The sequence below is a fragment of the Hippocampus bargibanti genome, linkage group LG08 (genome assembly GCF_051943395.1).
Source record: "Hippocampus bargibanti isolate YZ-2025 linkage group LG08, ASM5194339v1, whole genome shotgun sequence".
In the NCBI taxonomy this organism is placed as follows: domain Eukaryota; kingdom Metazoa; phylum Chordata; class Actinopteri; order Syngnathiformes; family Syngnathidae; genus Hippocampus; species Hippocampus bargibanti.
Window position 1 is genome coordinate 8,155,446 of NC_142741.1, and position 21,017 is coordinate 8,176,462.

Below are 21,017 nucleotides of genomic sequence, written 5' to 3' on the forward strand. Positions count from 1 at the left end.
GGTTCCGGCCCGGGGGCCGTATGTTTGACACCACTGAGTTAGACAGAGATGACAATGTGTTTAAATTGCAGGGCGTCTAATCCAATTTTTTGGGGGATTTTGATATTCTACAAAAATATTTGTTGACGTGATTATTGATATTTACCGGTAAGGAAAGTGGAGTCGTGTTTTTAAATGTCACCTATGACACTGAGACTACTGCTTGGGGAACATGTGTTCTTTTTTTTTTTTTTTTTTTTTTTTTTGAGAGGGGGGTGCAGTTGCTTCCTCACATTTTCCTCCCTGGTGTCTTGTGGCTTTACAGCAGCTTTTGTGCCTAACATGAAGAAAACTATTTGTTTCCTAAGACAGAACACAGCATTGTTCCACTGTAACAGATACAAGCAATCGTTTTTTTTTTTTGCAAATAAAGATTAGTCATAAATAATGGTTAGCATGGTAACGTTTGTCATTTACGGCAACACATTACGTCGTTTTCTCGCCGTACATAAGGTAGCGTAAGTTATTGCTGAGTGATAATAATAGTAAATTTAATTTATAAGTGCCTTTCAAAACTCCCAAGGTCACTTTACAGTCACATGATTAGTTTTTCTATTGAGTGAGCAGCAGCAGCCACATGCGCCAGCGTTCACTCAATCCGGAATAACTCAAATAGATAGAAAGTGAGCTAGCTAGCTAATGGATAGCAAATACATCAAAGTTATTAGCTATATGGCTGGCTAGCTAGCTATTAGGTGTATAGCTATCTAGCTAGCAATCCGCTCTAGTCGCGTGTGGCTGCCGCTGCTCACCCGTAGAAAATATATCCTGTGACTGTAAAGTGTTCTTGAGTTTTGAAAGGCGCTTATAAATGAAATGTATTATTATATCTGTTAGCTAACGAGCTAGCTTTCTATCTGAGTTAGCTAAATAGATAGATAGCCACATAGCTAATAGCTAGTCAGTTAGATAGCTATCCAGCAAGCCAGACAACTAATAGATAGCTAGCTAGATAGCCATCAAGACAGACAGACAACAGATAGCTAATATATAGCAAATAGCTATCTCGCTAGCCGTTCAGTGTTTACTCAACCCGGAATAACTCAAATAGATAAAAAGTGTGCCAGCTCGCTAATAGATACATGGCTTTTTTCTGAATGGTTGAGGGTATAACGGTTTAAAACGTATTCTCACTGGATGAGTAAAAGTGGGACTTTTTTTATATTGGAAATTAGACATTTTTAAACTTCAGTGATTTTTTTGAGGAAAAAAAATAACAATTTTACTGAGATTTTTTTCTCTGCACTCTGTACAGTGATTCCTCACTACTTCACGGTTCACTTATTGTGGTTTCAGTGCATTGAAGTTTTTTTTCCAGGGAAAAAAAAAAGTTCTCAAAAAAAACATTCCAAATGACTCAGTGGTTTTGGACATGGCTGGTTTTTAACAATTTGTCAGCATGTATATGATGAATGAAAGTATTTTTTTCTATATTTCTGAATATTTTCCACACAGTTTTCAAAATTTTAACCTTGAAATCTTTGTAGAGATGATTCAATTTGGATGTTTGGATACTTCAAGACAAAAGTAAATTATCGCGAGGTCTGTTTTCTATAATCCTCATTTCCGTTTACGAGGCACTTTTTAAGACTTTTTGCCTGCTACCTCTCCTCGCAAGTTCCAAATCGCCCGATTGTTCCTTCTCGCATTCCTGAGAAGCTGAATGTGGTTTTATTTATGAGCCGTGTATCAACAAGGAGGTCCGAACAACCCCGGCCGGACCCTGCAGTCCGGCGATGTCCAGATGTTTTCCATCACATCTGGGACGACTTGTCCAGGGCTACATTCCGTGGCTTGCCGAGCCCCGGCGGCAGCAGGTCCCCGGGGAGAGAGGCCCTTTAGATTGAGCTAAAAATAGCACCGAGACCATTTTGGGCTGAGCGAAAACGAGTTCCCACCGTCGATGAAGTCTGGGAAAGGAAGGAGACACGACCGGCAGGCCTCCACCCCACCCTTGGATCGCCAAAACCGAGCGAGAGCGAACGGGGGTCGATCTCATACGCGAAGGCAGAACGGTTTCCTCAGGGTGGTTCCATCGAATCCAAACGAGATCCAAAGAGATGTTAAATGTCTTTGAAAGTTTCGCTGGTGTTTGGCGGCACCGTTTGGAGACAAATATAACTATTCAAAACTGCACCCTCCTAATTTAGTGAGACACATTTGAGCCTACAACTGTGACGTCACTCGAATTTACATATGTTCGATGAACGCCGCAATATGGCCGCGGTAAACGTAAAATATTTAAATGGCAAAAAATGTCGAGGCCATAAATTTCCCGAACGACTGGTTATGATTACCAATCTGCACAAGCCATTTTATTGGGAACCGTTCGTGGAATAAAAGCGTCGAGAAAACGGGTCGTCCTCAAGTTTGAGGCATTTTAATAACATTCTATGATGCCACTAGAGACACCACCTTTCTTTTTCAGTGGTGAAGGGATGACGCCGTCCCAAAAAACGGACTCGTTTATTCCTCCAATTGTTTCCTAGCTGTAGTTTTATTCAAAATTTTAGTAAATATATTTTACAAATCTGAACTCTTAATTTCCCCCCAAAAACATACAAATTTAAGCACGTTAATCTGACACCGATTTATTTATTTAATAAAAAGCGACTTCCACTGACCTCACCATGTTTACAAAGATGCCTCCACCGACAATTGCAAATCTTCCCCAAACCAGACGTCACTCAAAGTACCAAAACATTACTGTGGGCGGCAGTGCAGTGCCACAAAATACCGACACTGTAAAAAAAATCTTAAACTACGGATCAAAACAGTGGCACTTAAACTTTTTAAATCAAATATCCCCTCAAAAAAGTCTCAGCATTCAAATCTGGTCACGTAGTCAACCCTAAATACAGGCAACCCGTCACCGTGACATTGTTGTAATGTCTCAAAAGTTATTTAGACACTGTTGAGCAACACTCCTCATTTGCTTATTTGAAGAAAGAACATTACTGCTGCTTACTGAGCACTAACCATCCCCGCTTATCACTATGTACGTCATTCTTTGCCTTGCTCTTTAGCTAGACAATAACCCCTGTCTCAAGGCTGCGCTTTAAAGGCACAGAAAAAGTGACCCCCACTTGGTCATGGCATTGTGAGTACTGCTGTCTGGATAGGGTGGAAGGGGGAGGCCTGAGGCCGGAAGGACTTTGATTGATGACAGCAAAGGATGCAACAGAGTCGGTCTCCCAGCTCGCCCTCGTGCCACAAATGGCTTCATCAATTCGTAGCCATTATCACGGTCAATATAGGCCAGAATAGAGGAAGGCGTAACCACGCCCCTTAGGGGTTAAGGGGAGTGGTTAATAAGAAAGATTAAAAAAAGGCCTCTACTGCACCATCTGTGGATTGCTGAACATGCTCAACCAATTAGCTTCTTTGTTTGGAATGACCTCCCACTGAGAATTTGGCAAGCCCCCTTGCTGTCCATTTTAAAAATGCCCCTCAAAACTCATTTGTATTCTTTGGCATTTGACTTGGTATGATTCCAACTTGATCTTTATTCAATTTGTGTGCTTTCTACGTTATTAATCTAGCTATTGTATTTGCTCCCCGTATCACACTTTTTTACCTAATCAATGCACAACAAATTAATGAATAACTACTTTTGAAATCTGAAGTCGAGAATAATGACTTATTGTGGTATAAATGCGGCACATGCGCCAGCATTCACTGCACCCGGAAATAACTTAAATAGATAGAAAGCTAGCCAGCTAGCTAATAGATAGCCGATAGATAGATAGATAGATAGATAGATAGATAGATAGATAGATAGATAGATAGATAGATAGATAGATAGATAGCCGCTGCTCACCCACAGAAAAACTTATCTTGTGACTGTAAAGTGACTTTGAGAGTTTTGAAAGGCGCTTATAAATGAAACGTATTATTATTATTATTATTATTATTATTATTATTATTATTATTATTATTATTATTATTATGAGACAATTTGAAATTTTGGTTCGAACTTTAGCAAGCACAATGGAATTTCACAAATTTGATTTTTGCTTTTGCGGGCCGAATTGTCACGTCCGCTCGAGGGGTGGTGACAGAACTCGAGGGATGACGGGAGGTAGTAAAGGTTGGATCCGAAATACTCGGTGGAGACAGTGATTCAATAAAAGTCTTTACTGAGACACATGAGGGAAAACAGAAAATCAGGCAAAGGAGGAGAACAACGAAACAGACCTGCGTGTGCGGTTGGGTGACGGGGAACTTCAGAGAATACACCGGTGCAGACCGAACGGTAAGGGTGGCTTTTATAGCCAGAAGGCACAATTAAGGAAATGGGCAACAGGTGAGTGAGTCCGGAAAGCAGGGACGGGAGGGGCCCGCTCCAGGAGTAGAGGAGGATGAGACAGGAGTGCAGGGGCACGCTCCTGGCGCTGATGGGGATGTGACAGTGCCCCCTCCTCAAGGGAAGCCTCCTGGCGGACCACCCGGTTTGGAGGGGTGAGCCAAATGGAATGCCCGGGTGAGAGATGGGTCGAGGATCCAGGAACGGAGGACCCACTGGCGTTCTTCGGGACAGTAGCCCTCCCAAATTGACCAGGTACTGCAATCCCCTGCCCATTCGCCTAGAGTCTACTATCTCCCGCACGGTGTAGACAGGACCGCCGTCCACCATCCGGGTGTGTGGGGGGGGGGGTGTAGGAGCCAGGGGGCTGGTCTCCACAGGCTTGAGGAGGGAGACGTGGTGCATCCTCATCGTGGGTGGCAGCCGGAGCTTCACCGAGACCGGGCTGAGGATTGCCTCGATGGGGAAGGGACAAGCGAACCGTGGACCCAGTTTGGCCGATGTCTTGTCCAACCGGAGGTCCCTCGTGGGCGATGGTCCAGGCAGATGACTACGTCGATCATCTCGCTGAGGGTGGTGCCCGCGTCGCGGGTTGTGAGCTCGTCTTTGAGAGTGGCGCTCAGTCCGTGACGAAACACTCCTCTCAGCGCTCGATCGTTGTAGCCACTCCGGGCCGCCTGGATAGATAGATAGATAGATAGATAGATAGATAGATAGATAGATAGATAGATAGATAGATAGATAGATAGATAGATAGATAGATAGATAGATAGATAGATAGATAGATAGATAGATAGATAGATAGATAGATAGATAGATAGATAGATAGATAGATAGATAGATAGATAGATAGATAGATAGATAGATAGATAGATAGCCGCTGCTCACCCACAGAAAAACTTATCTGGATGCGGAAGTCGATGGAGTACTCAGCGGCCGAATGCGTTCCTTGCACGCAGTCGTGAAGGAGTCCCTCGGCCTCGCACTCTATGACTGGGTGGTGGAACACTTGGCGAAGCTCGGCCACAAATTCCGGGTAGGAACTGCAAAGTTCGGGCTGGGACACCGGACGGCCAATACCCATTGATAGAGTGCTTATGCACATTAGTAAACATATTATGTTATTTCATGCTTAGATTAGTAAACATATTATGTTATTTCATGTTTAACTTAGTACATGTTATGATTATTGCATGTTTAATTTAGTTTACATAGCATTATCAAGCATATTAGTTCAATAGTTGTTGCAACAGGCAAATTCAGTCTAAGGCCCTCCCAACACTGAGTTGTTCGTAACCGATTGGACGGAAGATCGACTTGTCCGCAACTGATTGGTCAACAGACTGTCGCGGTATTCTTTAAACTAACCCTGAAGAGGCAGGCGTTGGTTCTTCTTTTGTCCAGCTCCAACTACAGATGTTTCTCTCGATTGTTACTGAATAAAGTAGTTTTTGCTGTGTACCAACTATCGACTCAACTGGCATTTCATCAAGAAACTCGACGAAGTCCGAACCAGACGAAGATAAATGAATTTTACCCAACACCCATGACCCGGCCTGGCCCGTGAGCAGGCTGGTTATGAAAGCCACTTTAGCCTCATCGCTAATGAAGGCGGAGGGTTGTTGTTCAAAAACCAGCGAACACTGCATTAAGAATGAGCACAGCGCCCGGGTTCGCCTTTGTAATGTGAGGGGTGAGGCACGGATGCCTTGCGACTACTCACGGGGGGAGGAAGTGGCCATCAGGGTAGAGAGTCGTGTCTCGACCTCCTGTAGACGTTGAGCCAGCAAGGACGCGATGTGGCGGTTCTCCGCAATCGCTTGCGCCAACTGGCTCGAACGCTCCGCCTGATGGGCTAAGGCGGATACGAATTTGTCTCCACCAGCGAGATCCATAGTTGGCCGGTGTATTATGTCACGTCCGCTCGAGGGGTGGTGACAGGATGACGGGACGTAGTAAAGGCTGGATCCAAAATACTCGGTGGAGGAGGATGAGACAGGAGGAGAGGGGCACGCTCCTGGCGCTGACGAGGATGTGACACGAATAAAATGATGTGGCGGACCAGGTTTGGCCTTGACTTGGACACATGTGATGTAAGGGATTAGCCAGCTAGCTGAATATAAAAAGAGCTAGGCAGCTCACTAGCTAGCTTGATCGCTAACTAGCTAGCTCGATTCATAAGAATGGATTTTTTTGCTTTCACTGGACGATTAAAATGATTTGGTGGGCCAAATTCGGCCCCCAGGCCTTGACTTTGACACCTTTGGTATAAGGTCTTCAGTGAAGTGGAGGGAGTTTAGAATATATCGACACAGCGTTAGCGCAACACTTTCAGCTATCTTCAAAGAAGCAAAAACATTTCAGAGAAGAACCTACCAGAACATCTAAACTTCAATTGTAGGCACATGATTTGGCCGCCGCTGTGTTTGTTCATTCTGAGCAAAGCCCAAAGAGGCCATCCGTCGTCGCTCTCATGTGTTTACATCCCGAAAACCTGACATTGGAAACGTGGGTGTGTAGACTTTTTAAAATCCATGCCGCCGTAGCGACCTGTGCGATGACTAACCATGTGTGTGTTTTCAACAGGACACAGCTGGTATGCGCACCTGCGTATTAATGAATGTGTGTGATTCCAAGCAGCTGCGAAGCTAACGGCGACAAGTAAATCGCTTCTCACACATCATTAGCGACTTATCTCCCGACATTAGGCCTTGCAAACGCAGGTTATGTGAACACTATGAGAACTTAGTGAAAAGTGTAATCAACCCCCTCCCCTCCTATCCCCCGACAGATAAGAGATAAAGAGGTGACTCTGAGTAAGACGGAGCGTAACGGGCTAATCATTTGTCATCAGTGAAGTTGAGCTTGCCAAAATCAGCTCCCGGTTTTCCAGCGAATGAAGCGAAATTGTGGCACAGGCGAGACCGTCGGAACAGAAATGGCGCTAGCAGAAGGCCGGCACTAGCAGAAGGCCGACGGACTGAGAAAGGATGTCATTTAAGGGAAACAGGGCTCAATTAGGGGGATTGAAATCCGGCCGCCTGCCACCTCCATCCAGTATTGGACGAACATATATCAACGTGGGACAGCCCCTCCTCTCAACCTGTCTCCTCACCCTCTGTCACGGCGAGCCCAAACCGATCCCCCTCAAATTAACCCCAAGCAAGGAACCCTCAGATGGAGGATTTTGTCCAAGTGTGTGTTTAGAATTATGACCTCATTTTGCTTCACGAAAATCACTTTAAATTTAATCCCGACGTTAACCCTTCATAAATGACATGCTTATTTTTGATATTCAGAAAGCCTCATCTTGATGACAACCAACATGATATTGCTTTATTTTGAGCCGATTTGACGCAGTAAGAAAGCCTACCTAAACACAGGAACTTTTTTTTACTTAGTTGAGGTATATGAAAAATTCCAAATAGGTAATGTAAGCACAAAGCCGAAACGCTTCTGGTGTAAAACAAAACAAACCAAAAAAAGGCTAAACAAAATCCCTGCGAGAACAGCTGAATTTATCTGCTAGAACGCTCAGCAAAGAGCAAAACAATGGCTCCAAGATTGAACCCTGTGGAACGCCACAGCCTGCCAGAACAGCTGAATTTATCTGCTAGAAGGTTCAACAAAAAGCAAAACAGGAGCTCTAAGATTGAACCCTGTGAAACGCCACAGCCTGCTCGAACAGTTGAACTTATTTTCTAGAAGACTAAGCAAAGATAAACACAAGGGCAGGGAATGTATCCGCTCGAAGGCTCAGCAAAAAGCAAAGCAAGGGTTCTAAGAATGAACTCTGTGGAATTTTATTTTATGAATTTTTGCTTGACTATTTTGCCTCGTAATTTATAGAAAATCGCTGAACCTCTAATTGAAGATGGGAATTAGCCACGTTAAAAAAAAACAATCTTTAACACTGAGCTTGCTCGGCAACATAAACAAAAGTCAAACCCTTTTGCTGTTGCTAAAGCTCGCTAACGAACAAGAATATGCAAGTCTACTCCACCTCCTCTGAATTATTGGCTTCCGTCCGAATTGACAGGCTGTGAATCAGCATCACCTGTCGACGACCTTTCGTCCTTGTTGACAAGATGCCGCCCCTCCTCATTCCAAATACGCATGTCGGGATTCATGAGGCGGACCATAAATAGGAGTCGGCACGCAATCTTGAGATGAAAGGCGCTAGTCCTCGTCGTTCGACTTGCCGTTTAATGAAAGCCCGCACAGCAGAATTGGCGGGCGTGGCCGAGCGCCATTGTGGCTAATTGGACTGCTTCCATCGTGACACGCTGGATAGAATGATGTGGATTCCATGGAAATAAAAGGAGAGATATGTCTGTGTAAGCTCTCAGTCGTACAGGAGTGGTCCATCGATGAGAAGGTTTCTTCAGCCGTCATCTGTACAAAAGTGAAGGTTTCGGACGTTTCACCTCCTATCCAAGAGGCTTCGTCAGCGAACTAAAGTCTGACTGGTCGTATCGGCCCCATTTATATATCCCCAATGTCCAAACATGGTGGCGCCGGACACAGCTATGATAGGTCCCTACTCTCAGGTTGGGGGGGGCAGAGGACCCCTCCCTGTGGCCCCACTGATTGTTCCTACATTCCTGACTAACGACTGGCCTATTACCCCCACTCCCACCGGTATCACCTCATCAGCATAACGACCCTCATCAGCATTGCGAAAGTTGCCTAACCTGTTTTGCCTAAGCAGGCTATTGTAAGCAGGCTATTAAAAGGAGGGATGTACAAAGAAGGATGAGCTAAATAATGAGCCAAAGGTTTCAAGTCATGAAAATGTCAACAAAAAAATATAAAGAAAATAAAAGACTCATTACTTTTATCTTTGATTCTTAAATTAGCTTAAAGGACAACCGACGTCTCCGGACAAGTTGTGTTCATAATTTGTGAAATCGCTTCAAATGACTTCTACTGAGTGTATTTTACAAGGAAGACTCACGCTGAATATTCCGGAAGTCTTGTTTTTTAGTTGGTGACGAGTCATCACCCTACGTCACTAAAGGAACGCCCCTCACCGAGAAAGGACATACCTTGCATCACCTCAATGCATTTTGCGGTACTTTGTTTGGTCTGAAAACTTCGTGTTGATCCGTGTTAATGGCGAAATTAGAAGGAAAACACATAACGCAATGGTGAATCGTTGTATGTTACACCGAGACAACTCTTTGATATTCGTTGACAAAAATTCCAAGCTCATGAATAAAACTACTTCCAACGGGGCTCTGCCGCCATTTTCTGCCTTTTCTGTGATACTACGCCTAAGTCTTGATCTGTCAAAATGACCCTGAAGACCTTCTTTAATCAATTGCAAACATTTATAGTTTCCTCTTCAGAACTATTTCAATCATATTCATAACTGGATGTGTGAAAACAAAGGATATTCTCCGAATCTGAAGCCATTGTTTTGATACTCGAGCAAGGCGGGACGTCTTGGGGTGACGTCACGAACTGAGGGCAGGACATTCTGAAAATGCCCAATTCGTAGCTCAATTTTTTTGCAGATTTTGGACACTTTAAGTCATTTTTATTGGTGTTTTGCATTTGACTAAAAATATCAGCTTGCGTGTTTTGGGTATTTTAGATGCTATAAAACGTTTTTCTGATGTCAGTTAGGAAACAAAAAAGTGATGTCCTTTAAAGGACAACCTACGCCTCCGGACAAGTTGTGTCCATAATTTGTAAAATCACTTCAAAGGACTTCTACTGAGCGTATTTTACAAAGATTCCACGATTCCAAGATTTCCAATATAGCTATATTTTATGTTTTAAGACTCACGCTGATTATTCAGGAAGTCCTGTTTTTGAGTTGGTGACGAGTCCTCACGTTATGTCATGAAAGGAACCCCCCACCCCCGACCGACAAAAAGACACATTGTAGCAGTCCTTCATCACCGTGACATCACGGTAGGTATTGTCACTGACCGAGAAAGCGACACACAATAAATTTTGGGGACTATGTTTGGTCTGAAAACTTCGTGTTGATCCGTGTTGATGGCGAAATTAGAAGGAAAACACATGATTAACGCGATGGTGAATCGTTGTGTTGCACCAAGACTACTATTTGATACTAGTTGACACAAATTCCCAGCAGACAAATCAGCCCATTTCCAACGTAGCTTGGGCGCCATCTTGTGCATTTTCTTTTTTTTTTTGCAGTCCTGACGGCTCGAATTGATACGGGAGGACTTCTTTAATCGATTGCAAACATTTATGCTTTCCTCTTCAGGACTATTTGAATCATATTCATAACTGGATTAGTTACAAGAAAGCATATTCTATGCATCTGAAGCCATTGTTTTGATTCTAGAGCAAGGCAAGACGTCCTGACGTGACGTCATGAACAAGGGGGCGGGACCTTCTGAAACTCAGCATCTCCTGGGTCATTTTTGAAGTAGTTTTGGGACACATTAAGTCATTTTTATTGGTGATTTTCATTTGACTAAAAATATCAGCCTGCGTGTTTTGGGTATTTTAGATGGTATAAAATGTTTTATCTGATCTCAGTTAGGAAACCAAAAAAGGATGTCGGTTGTCCTTTAAGGCTAATGTTCAAATGCGTATTTTGAGACGCTCAGAGATAGCATCGACTAACTGTGCGTTTGCTATTTTGGAGGCTGCAATCCAATTTATAGCTCTGTGATTTTGTTGGAAGTTAGAAATTTGCTCGGAATTCCGGATTTTGGAATGCTTTCTATTTAGCTCGCTGGCTTATACCTTAAAGGACAACCGACACCACTTTTTTGTTTCCTAACTGACATCAGAAAAACGTTTTATAGCATCTAAAATACCCAAAACACGCAGGATGATATTTTTAGTCAAATTCAAAACACCAATAAAAATGACTTAAAGTGTCTAAAACTATTTCAAATTGAACCCGGAAGTGGCCAGTTTCAGAAGCCCCCCCCCCCCCCCCCCCCATTGTTCGTGGTGTTGAGAATCAAAACAATGGCTTCAGATTCCGAGAAGATGCTTTCTTGTTACTCATCCAGTTATAAATATGATTCAAATCGTTCTAAAGAGGAAAGCATTCATGTTTGCAATCGATTGAAGAATTTATTCCGTGTCATTTTGAGGCATCTGGAGAGAAATGTAGCACCCAAAAAATGCAGAAGATGGCGACAAAGCTCCATGGAAATGGGCTGATTTGTCTCCTGGGAATTTTTGTCAGCGAATATCAAATAGTTGTCTCGGTGCAACACACAACGATTCACCATCGCGTTATTCATGTGTTTTCCTTCTAATTTTGCCATCAACACGGATCAAGACGAAGTTGTCAGACCAAACAAAGTACCGCATTGACCGCATAAAACGCATTGACGTGATGAAAGGACTGCTACAGAATCTACAGTTAGGAAACAAAAAAGTGATACAAGTATCCCCAACAACTGAACTTTCACGTTCAGGGGCATTCCTTCCGTGACGTGACGTCACGTTAAAACGTAAAATATAGCTATATGCGGTGGAATCTTTGTAAAATACGCACAGTAGAAGTCATTTGAAGCGATTTTACAAATTATGGACACAACTTGTCCGGAGGCGTCGGAAGTCCTTTAAATCACAGGTATCTAAGTGAAATCCGGAATTCTAGAAATGTTGTGAATATTTTTGGCTCACATTGAGTTTTTGTCTCTCTCTGCACGTCACGTGTGGTGAAAAGCCTACTAGAACATCATGGGCTAAAAAATCTTCTTTTCCTTTCAGCTTTTCCTCTCAGGGGTGGTCACATCGAATCAATGTCCTCCATCTATTCCGGTTTTGTGCATCCTCTTCTCTCACACCAGCTACTTTCATGTCCTCTTTGACCACATCCATATACCTCCTCTTCGGTCTTCCTCTCGGTCTCCTGCCTGGCAGTTCAAGGCTCAGCATCCTTCTCCCGATATAGTCACTCTCTCTCCTCTGGACATGTCCAAACCATCTCAGTCTGACCTCTCTGACTTTCTCTCCAAAGCCTCTCGTATGAGTTGTCCCTCTAATGTACTCATTCCGGATCCTATCCAACCTGGTCACTGCCAAAGAAAACCTCAACATCTTCAGCTCTGCTACGTCCAGCTCTGCTTCCTGTATTTTCTTCAGTCGCACTGTCTTCAGTCCAAACATCATGGCTGGTCTCACCACTGATTTATACACTTTTCCTTTCATCGTAGCTGAAATCCTTCTATCACACATCACACCTGACATTTTTCTCCGGCCGCTCCAGCCTGCCTGGACACGCTTCTTCACCTCTTTTCCACACTCTCCATTGCTCTGGACAGTTGATCGCAAGTACTTAAAATCCTCCACCTTCTTTATCTCTTTTTCCTGTAGCATCACTCTTGCACTTGGATCCATCTCATTCACACACATGTATTTCGTGTTGCTGCGACTGATATTCATTCCTCTCCTTTCCAGGGCATAGCTCCACATCTCTAGTTTCTCCGCCACGGGTTCCCTGTTCTCGCTACAGATCACAACGTCATCTGCAAACATCATGGTCCAAGGAGATTCTTGTCGAACATCGTCTGTCAGCCTGTCCATCACCATAGCAAACAAGAAGGGGCTCAGAGCGGACCTCTGGTGGAGTCCCACCTCCACCATGAATTCCTCATACCGACAGCGCACCTCACAACTGTCTTACAGTCATGATACATGTCTTGCACCGCTCTGACATACTTTTCCGTCACTCCAGACTTCCTCATGCAATGCCACAGCTGTTCTCTGGGGACCCTGTCATACGCTTTCTCCAGATCTACAAAGACACAATGCAATTCCTTCTGACCTTCTCTGTACTTCTCTATCAGCATTCTTAAAGCAAACACTGCATCTGTCATACTCTTTTTTGGCATGAAGCCATACTGCTGCTCACAAATGTTCACTTCTGCTCTTAGTCTTGCTTCAACTACTCTTTCCCAGAATTTCATTGTATGGCTCATCAACTTTATTCCTCTGTAGTTAGTACAACGCTGCACATCTCCTTTGTTCTTAAAATGGGCACTAGTACATTTCGTCTCCATTCTTCAGGCATCTGTTCACCATCTAATATCTTGTTGAATAACCCAGTCAGGAACACCACCGCCACCTCTCCAAGACACTTCCATACCTCGATTGGTAAATCATCAGGCCCGAGTGCCTTTCCCCCGTCATCCTCTTCAGTGCCCTCCTCACTTCACCCTTGCTAATGTTTGCTACGTCTTGGTCCACAACAGTCACGTCTTCTACTCTTTGTTCCTTCTCATTTTCCTCATTCATCAATTCAAATCAAACTACTCTTTCCATCTTGCCATCACACAATTGGCACCTGTTAATACATTGCCATCTCTATCCTTAATCACCCGAACCTGCTGCAGGTCCTTACCATCTTTGTCTCTCTGTCTCGCCAGCCTGTAAAGATCAGTCTCACCTTCCTTGCTGTCTAGGTGAGCATACAAGTCATCATAGGCCTCTTGTTTGGCCTTTGCCACCTTTACTTTAACCGTGCGCTGCATCTCCTTGTACTGCTGTCTACTCTCGTCCGTCCTCTCAGTGTCCCACTTCTTCTTTGCTAACCTCTTTCTCTGTATACACTCCTGCACCTCCCCATCCCACCACCAAGTCTCCTTATCTACCTTTCTTCCACTCGATACACCAAGTCATTTCCGAACTGTGTTTCTGATTATGTTCGCTGTAGTTTGCCAGTCATCTGGAAGGACCTCTTGCCCACCCAGTGCTTGTCTTACCTCCTTCCTAAATGTCATGCAACACTCTTTCTTTTTCAACTTCCACCATTTTGTCCTCACTTCACCCTTTGATTTCTTCATCTTCCTCACTGCCAGCGTCATCCTTCACACCACCAACCTATGCTGTCTGGCTAAACTCTCACCAAAGTCAAAGTCAGCTTTATTGTCAAATATGCTAATATGCATGACATACAGCACAGATGAAATTACTGTCCTCTCGGACCCAGCATGCAAGGCACTTATAATTACTTTAACAAACATAAACATGAAAACGCCAATTTGCCGAGAGAGGGGAGCCGCTGCGTGTTCACGCGCCGCCATCTTGGGAAAAACAAATTGAAAAAATAACAAATATGACAACTCAAAGACACAGAGTCATTCATTCTTCAGGACTTGCTGTACCCTCTTTGTGATGACATGAAGCAGTTCTAGTTGAAAGAGGAGAGGATCAAAGCATCCATGTCAGCAGTGGATCAGGAACGTCATGGTGGAATTTGTATGTCTACTACAAGCTAAATGTTGAAAGCAAACACGAAGCTGTAGCATCCATTGACGAAAAGACATTGTCTCACATCTCCTGTCCCACATAAATCCGCTACAATTCCAAGCCGCGACAGTTCCACATACGCATCGGCGCTCTGCGCTGACGCTGCTTTCTTCTTATCGCGGGCTCCTCAAGCCATGCATCCAACCGCAGACTGTCCAACAGCACTGACCTTTCCACTGAACAAAGCGGGGCTGTGAAGATGCTGCCCATTACAGGCGCAAAAAAGCACAATGGCCCCAGAGCTGTCCAGCGATGGTAGTCAAATGGCTCCGACATTCCTCCCATTCAAAAACAGTACTGGCATATTCATGCTGCCGAAAGGCGCAACCGCTCAGCAACCACTACTTTGCAGTCACTGATTTCCTTTAGATGGCGCCGTTGACACAAAATGTAGTCTACCTGTGTACTTCTGCCTCCACTCTTATATGTCACCCTATGTTCCTGTCTCTTCTGAAAGAAGTATTCACAATAGCCATTTCCATTCTCTTAGCAAAGTCAACCACCATCTGTCCTTCAGCGTTCCTCATCTGGAGTCCAAACCTGCCCATTACCTCCTCAACATCTTTGTTTCCTGCATCAACATGTCCATTGAAGTCTCCACCAATTACAACCCTCTCACTTCTCGGGATGTTCTGTATGACTTCATCAAAGTCCAGCCAAAATTTCTCCTTCTCCGCCAGCTCACATCCTACTTGTGGGGCATACCCACAAACAACATTGAACATCACGCCTTCAATTTCTAGCTTCAGATTCATCATTCTATCTGATACTCTTTTTACTTCGAAGACATTCCTAACAAACTCCTCTTTTAAGATAACCCCAACTCCATTTCTCTTTCTGTCTTCACCATGATAGAACAACTTAAACCCTGACCCTAAGCTTCGAGCCTTGCTCCCTTTCCACCTGGTCTCTTGGACACACAGTATGTGTACCTTCCTTCTCATGGGCTAAAAAATATTTTTTTTAATGATTGTTTTATGTTACAAAAACCATCATTTGTCCATTTTGACTTTTTGTAATCAAGCGTATTGGTTTTAGGATCTCATGTAAAGATGAACATTTGATTTTGGGATGGTGGTAACATCGCCATGGGTGTCCCAGAGAGCAACAGATGTTGGACTACTCTCCGCTGGCCCTTTTTTATTTTCTTTTTTGTGTTTGATAAGCAGCCCTACGTGTGTCTGAACCTTCCTCTCATTCACACGCCCCCCGTTTAGGACTAATTAGCTACATCCCATCGCCCCCCACCCACTAAAAAAACTCATTCTGCACTCTTGACTTCCGACCCGGCGGGTCTTATCTCATTGTACTATCGTCTCATTGTTGACTGTGCTAAGAAATAATCATCCGAGCTCAGCTCGTGGGCCTCTGCTCCTCCTTCCTTATTCTCCTTATTATGTCCTGGGCTCGTCCACGACAAATGTAATTAATCAACTCCTTGCAACCTTCCAACCCCCAAGACCCATCCAATAAAAGTAATGTGTCTTTTTTCATGACTTCAAACCTTTAGCTCATTATTTTATTTTATTTTATTTTATTTTATTTTATTTTGGTTTAGTTCATGTTGGTTTAGTTTAGTTTATTCTATTATTTTTATGTTCTTTTTCTTTTTGTATTTCCATTTCAATTTTATATTATTTTATTATTTTCATTGTATTTTTATTTGTATCTTTATTTGTATTTTTAGTTGTATTTTTATTTATACACATATATTTCTTTTATTTAATTTTTATCTGTATTTTTATTTGTATTTTTATTTGAATTTGTATTTGTGTTTGTGTTTTGTTTTGATGTGTTTTGTTGTGTTTAAATTTTATTTATTTATTATTATCATTCAATTCTATTTTATTTTTATTTTATTTCATTCGTTTTTTATTTAGTTTAATTTAATTTTGTTTTTATTTGATTATTATTATTATTAATATTATTATTATTTTATTACATTTTATTTTTATGTACCCAAATAATAATAATAATAATAATAATAATAATAATAATAATAATAATAATAATAATAATAATAATAATAATAATAAATTTTATTTGAAGCGCCTTTCAAAGCTCTCAAGGACACTTTACAAATGTGAGGGTGACTGCATGAGAAGGGGCAGATTGTTTACTCGCGTTCCTGAGCACCGAACAGGGACGGGGGTAACCTTTTCACCTCACGACTGTGGAAGGTTGGCAGACATGGTCCTTTGCGTTAACCTCAACACATTTGTGTATGAATGGATCTGAAGTGAATTGTGAGTGGGGAGCGAAACTTTCTGCGACCCGTCTGTGGAAAGTTTTTTTTGTGTGTATGTGTGTGTGTCTGTGCGTGTCTGCGTTTTGGAACAGGAATACAAACATTTACAGGACGTCTGTGTAAGCTCTCAGTCGTACAGGAATGGTCCATCGATGAAAAGGTTTCTTCATCTGTCATCTGTACGTCTTTGAAGGTGTCGGACGTTTCGCTTCTTATTCAAGATGCTTCTTCAGCGAACTAAAGTCTTACTGGTAGTTTCGGCCCTATATATATATATATATATACCTACTGTCCAGACATGGCGGTGCCGGACTCTGCTATGATAGGTCTCAGGTTGGGGGAGCAGAGGACTACTCCCTGCGGCTCCACTGATTGTTCCTATTGTCCTGACTAACGACTGGCCTGATTGCCCTATTTGCTCTGGTATCACCTCATCAGCATTACTAATCCTATGTCGCCTAAGCAGGCTCTTGTACAAACGACCAAATTGAACCTCCCACCACGATATCGGTTTAGTGAAGGATTTAGCTGTTTTATGAAAATCGCTTCTTTTACTCCCCTTTCAAACCATCTATGTTGTTTAGCTAAGATTTTAACCTCATTGTCGTCAAATTAGTGGTTGCTAGCTTTTAGGTGCATATGTACTGCCGATTGAGGCCCACTAGTATTATCCCTGCGATGTTGATAAAGTATTTTTTTGAGAATTTGTTTAGTCTCCCTAATGTATTGCACTTAACAATTTTCATTCTTACAATGTATTGAATAAATTACATGACTTTGTTTTTCATTTGGCAGCCTATCTTTTTGATGCACTATTTGCCCTAAAGTGTTTATCCGTTTGAAATAAGTAGGTTTTCAGAAACTCCTGCAATGTAAGGTACTGCTACTCCTCTCCTTTTTATATCTTCAGAATTTTTGGTTTCATTCCCTGACATTTGTTAAAAGGCCACTGAGGGTACCCAGAGTTTGTGAGTGCTCTCTTGATATGTTTTGACTCCTTTTTCTCTACCTTCGACGCTTGTTCGTATTAGTCTAGCCCTATGCTGGAGGGTTCTGATAACTCCTAGTTTGTCTTGTAGAGGATGGTTAGAATCAAAAAATAAGTATTGTGTACTTACATTTCGATTTTAATCACCCTCTACAACAAGAAGTACAGATGACGGCTGAAGAAACCTTTTCATCGAAACATTTACAGGAGTTTCGAATCACTCATGAATGTGTAAAAATTTTGATCATCTGATGTCTTTTGTCTTGTATTTATTTATTTATGTATTTATTTATTTGTATAATTTTTATCTTTTGGACTTTATTTTACTACCTCTCTCAAAAATGTATTTTCAATTGATTTATTCAGTATATGAATGGCAGAAAAAGTATGTATTTATTTATTTATTTATTTATTTATTTATTTGTATGAATGTTTGTTTATTTATGTGTTTTATTTTACCACCCACTCCAAAATGTATTTTTCAATTGATTTATTCAGGATGTGAATGGTAGACAAAGTATTTATTTATTTAGTGTTTATTAATGTATTTTTTTGTATAATTATTTTTTCTTTAATTTTTTTTTACTTTACTACCCCTCTCCAAAAATTATTTTTCAATTGACTTATTCAGGATATAAATGGTAGGAAAATATTTATGGATTTATTTAGGTACTATTATTACTGTATTTATTTTTTTAATCATATCGCAAAAACCTGGTAGTTGAACAAGGGGTGTGTCAGGATATCTGATCGTCAATGTTAAACAGTTTTAACCTTTTCAACTTTTTCCCTTAACTTTTTTCAGAGTGCGTATATCACGACGCAAAATCTTCACCACATGCTTGGATTAATCCTTTTAGGAACAACCGATAATCGATTATCTGTGTGTACTCCACTTAGAAGAGCAAAACTTCAGGGACACTTGACGAGAATGACACTCACCGCTTGAGTCTATTAAATTAAAATTACTTTTGAATGACTGAATTACTTTTGAATGAAAATCACCTTTGAATGACTCACAGATAATAAAATGGTGTCATGCAGACACATATACACCCCCCACCCCCGATACACACACGCACATATATTCCGACGGTCATCCAGCAGGTGTTAGTGTGTTTGTTTTTCAAGCGGTTTTGTTTTCTCAAGCTCCTTATCAGTCGGTCATGAGCTGTTGGGTGGGGAGGGGATAATCACCCGCGGTGAAAAGTGAGTGCAAGTTGATAATCATTACCTGGTGCTGGAATAAATAAAAGTATGCTAAAGGTACGCTAAAGGTATGCAGACGTGATCCGTAAAGTTATTTGTGACTCTCGGTCGTCATACTTTGAGGCTCAACAGTGACAAATTGAAAATCATGTCTGTAAATTTCCATTCAGAAATTACTTATGTGTTTTAAAGATTGTATACTTTGTACTCCAAAACAACTATTTGCACTTTTTGTTGATTGTTTCTTTTTTTAATCCTAACCCGATGACACAGTGGGCTTTTGTTCACACTTTGTTGGTCCACACTGAGGAGAAAAAACTGAGTTTACTGCCGTTTATGACTTTTAATCTGCTCGGTGCATGTGCATCGGCGATAAAACAGCAGCAAAGCTTGAAAGTTTGTTGGCCTTCTACTCATAAAAGGTAATGAAGAGTTCGTTCTAAACTAATGGCTTACCGCTAATTAGAATCACGGCAATATGGATATGAAACACACGGGGGGGGGGGGGGGGGGGGGGGGGGGGGGGCAGCACGACAGGCTAAAAAATGGCACATACTATATTTACATCGTTGTTAGAAAATATTTGACTTTCAATTTTTTTGGAAAAGTGTGTGTCACATTATATGTAGGGTCGATGTGAAATTTCAGAAGAAAAATATTATGCTAATTGTCAAAAATGGTGGTGTGATGATAGCTAGCTAGCTCAATGTTAGATCAATGCTGTCAAATTCATTTTTTGGCGCGGGCCACTTTGTATCTTAACGTTTCCTCTAGGGGGTTGTTATGAATTTGGGGAAGGCATTAGAATGTTGCTTCCCCTCCACATATTATATTTAGAGTGCACAAGCAATTAATGAATAACTAGTTTTCAAATTTGAAGTCAAAATTAATGACTGTTATTGGGGTTTGCTTGGGACAATGGGAACATTTGGTTCAGACTTTAGCAAGCATCACAGAATTTCATGAGCTAGCTAGCTAGCTCGGTTGCTAGCTAGCTGGCTCGGTGGCTAGGTAGCTAGCTAGCGCGATAGCTGAGCATGGTAGTTCACAAGTTTGGTTTGCTTTCGCGGGCCGAATAAAATTGTGGCGGGATAGATTTAGCCCCCAGGCCTGAACTTTGACACCAGTGTTCTAACACAAAGCCTTATTGCATTTCTTATTTTTTTTGACAGTACAGTCAGACCTCAGCTTACGAACAACTTATCTTACGAACTTTTCGTCTTACGGACGTCAAATTTATGAAAATTACACCTTGAAATACGCACTACTTTTCGCGATACACACCCACCATGGCTGGCGGAGTGCTCTTCGGATCTGGCGGAGTGATCTTCGGCGGAAGCACACGACCGAACAGCGCTCCGGCTGGCGCTACTTTCCACGGCCCATCTCTCTGAATTCACACGTCGATCGCCTCCTAGTAGCTTTTTGCAAATAATTTTACTATTATGGGACCGAAAAAAAAACCCACAGGCTCGTGTTCAGCCGGAGAAGACACAAAAAATAAAATCACCGTCGAGGAGAAGGAGATCATTGAGAAACACGAACGAGGTGTGCGTTTGTGGCGTCACATGTGCACACCGCGGCTGCCATGTGAATCTCAGCATGACACATCTCTCACGCTGTGTGTCACTTCCCTGTGAGTAACATTCTCAATTTCCACCATTGCCACCATCCTTCGCCTACGCCTAAAATGCCGCTCGCGACACTTCAATTTCATTTCATTTCAACCAGTTCCTGGAGCTTTACACTCTAAAGCTTTTAGGCGAAGGATGGTGGCAATGGTGGAAATGAAGAATGTTACTCTCAGGGAAGTGACACACAGCGTGAGAGATGTGTCAGGCTGAGATTCACATGACAGCCGCGATGTGCACATGTGACGCCACAATCGCGTCACAAAAAAGGAGTCCAAGATGGCGCTCGAGTAGGCAGCCGTCAGCAAGTGCTCTCATGAGCCTTGCTTTTTTTGT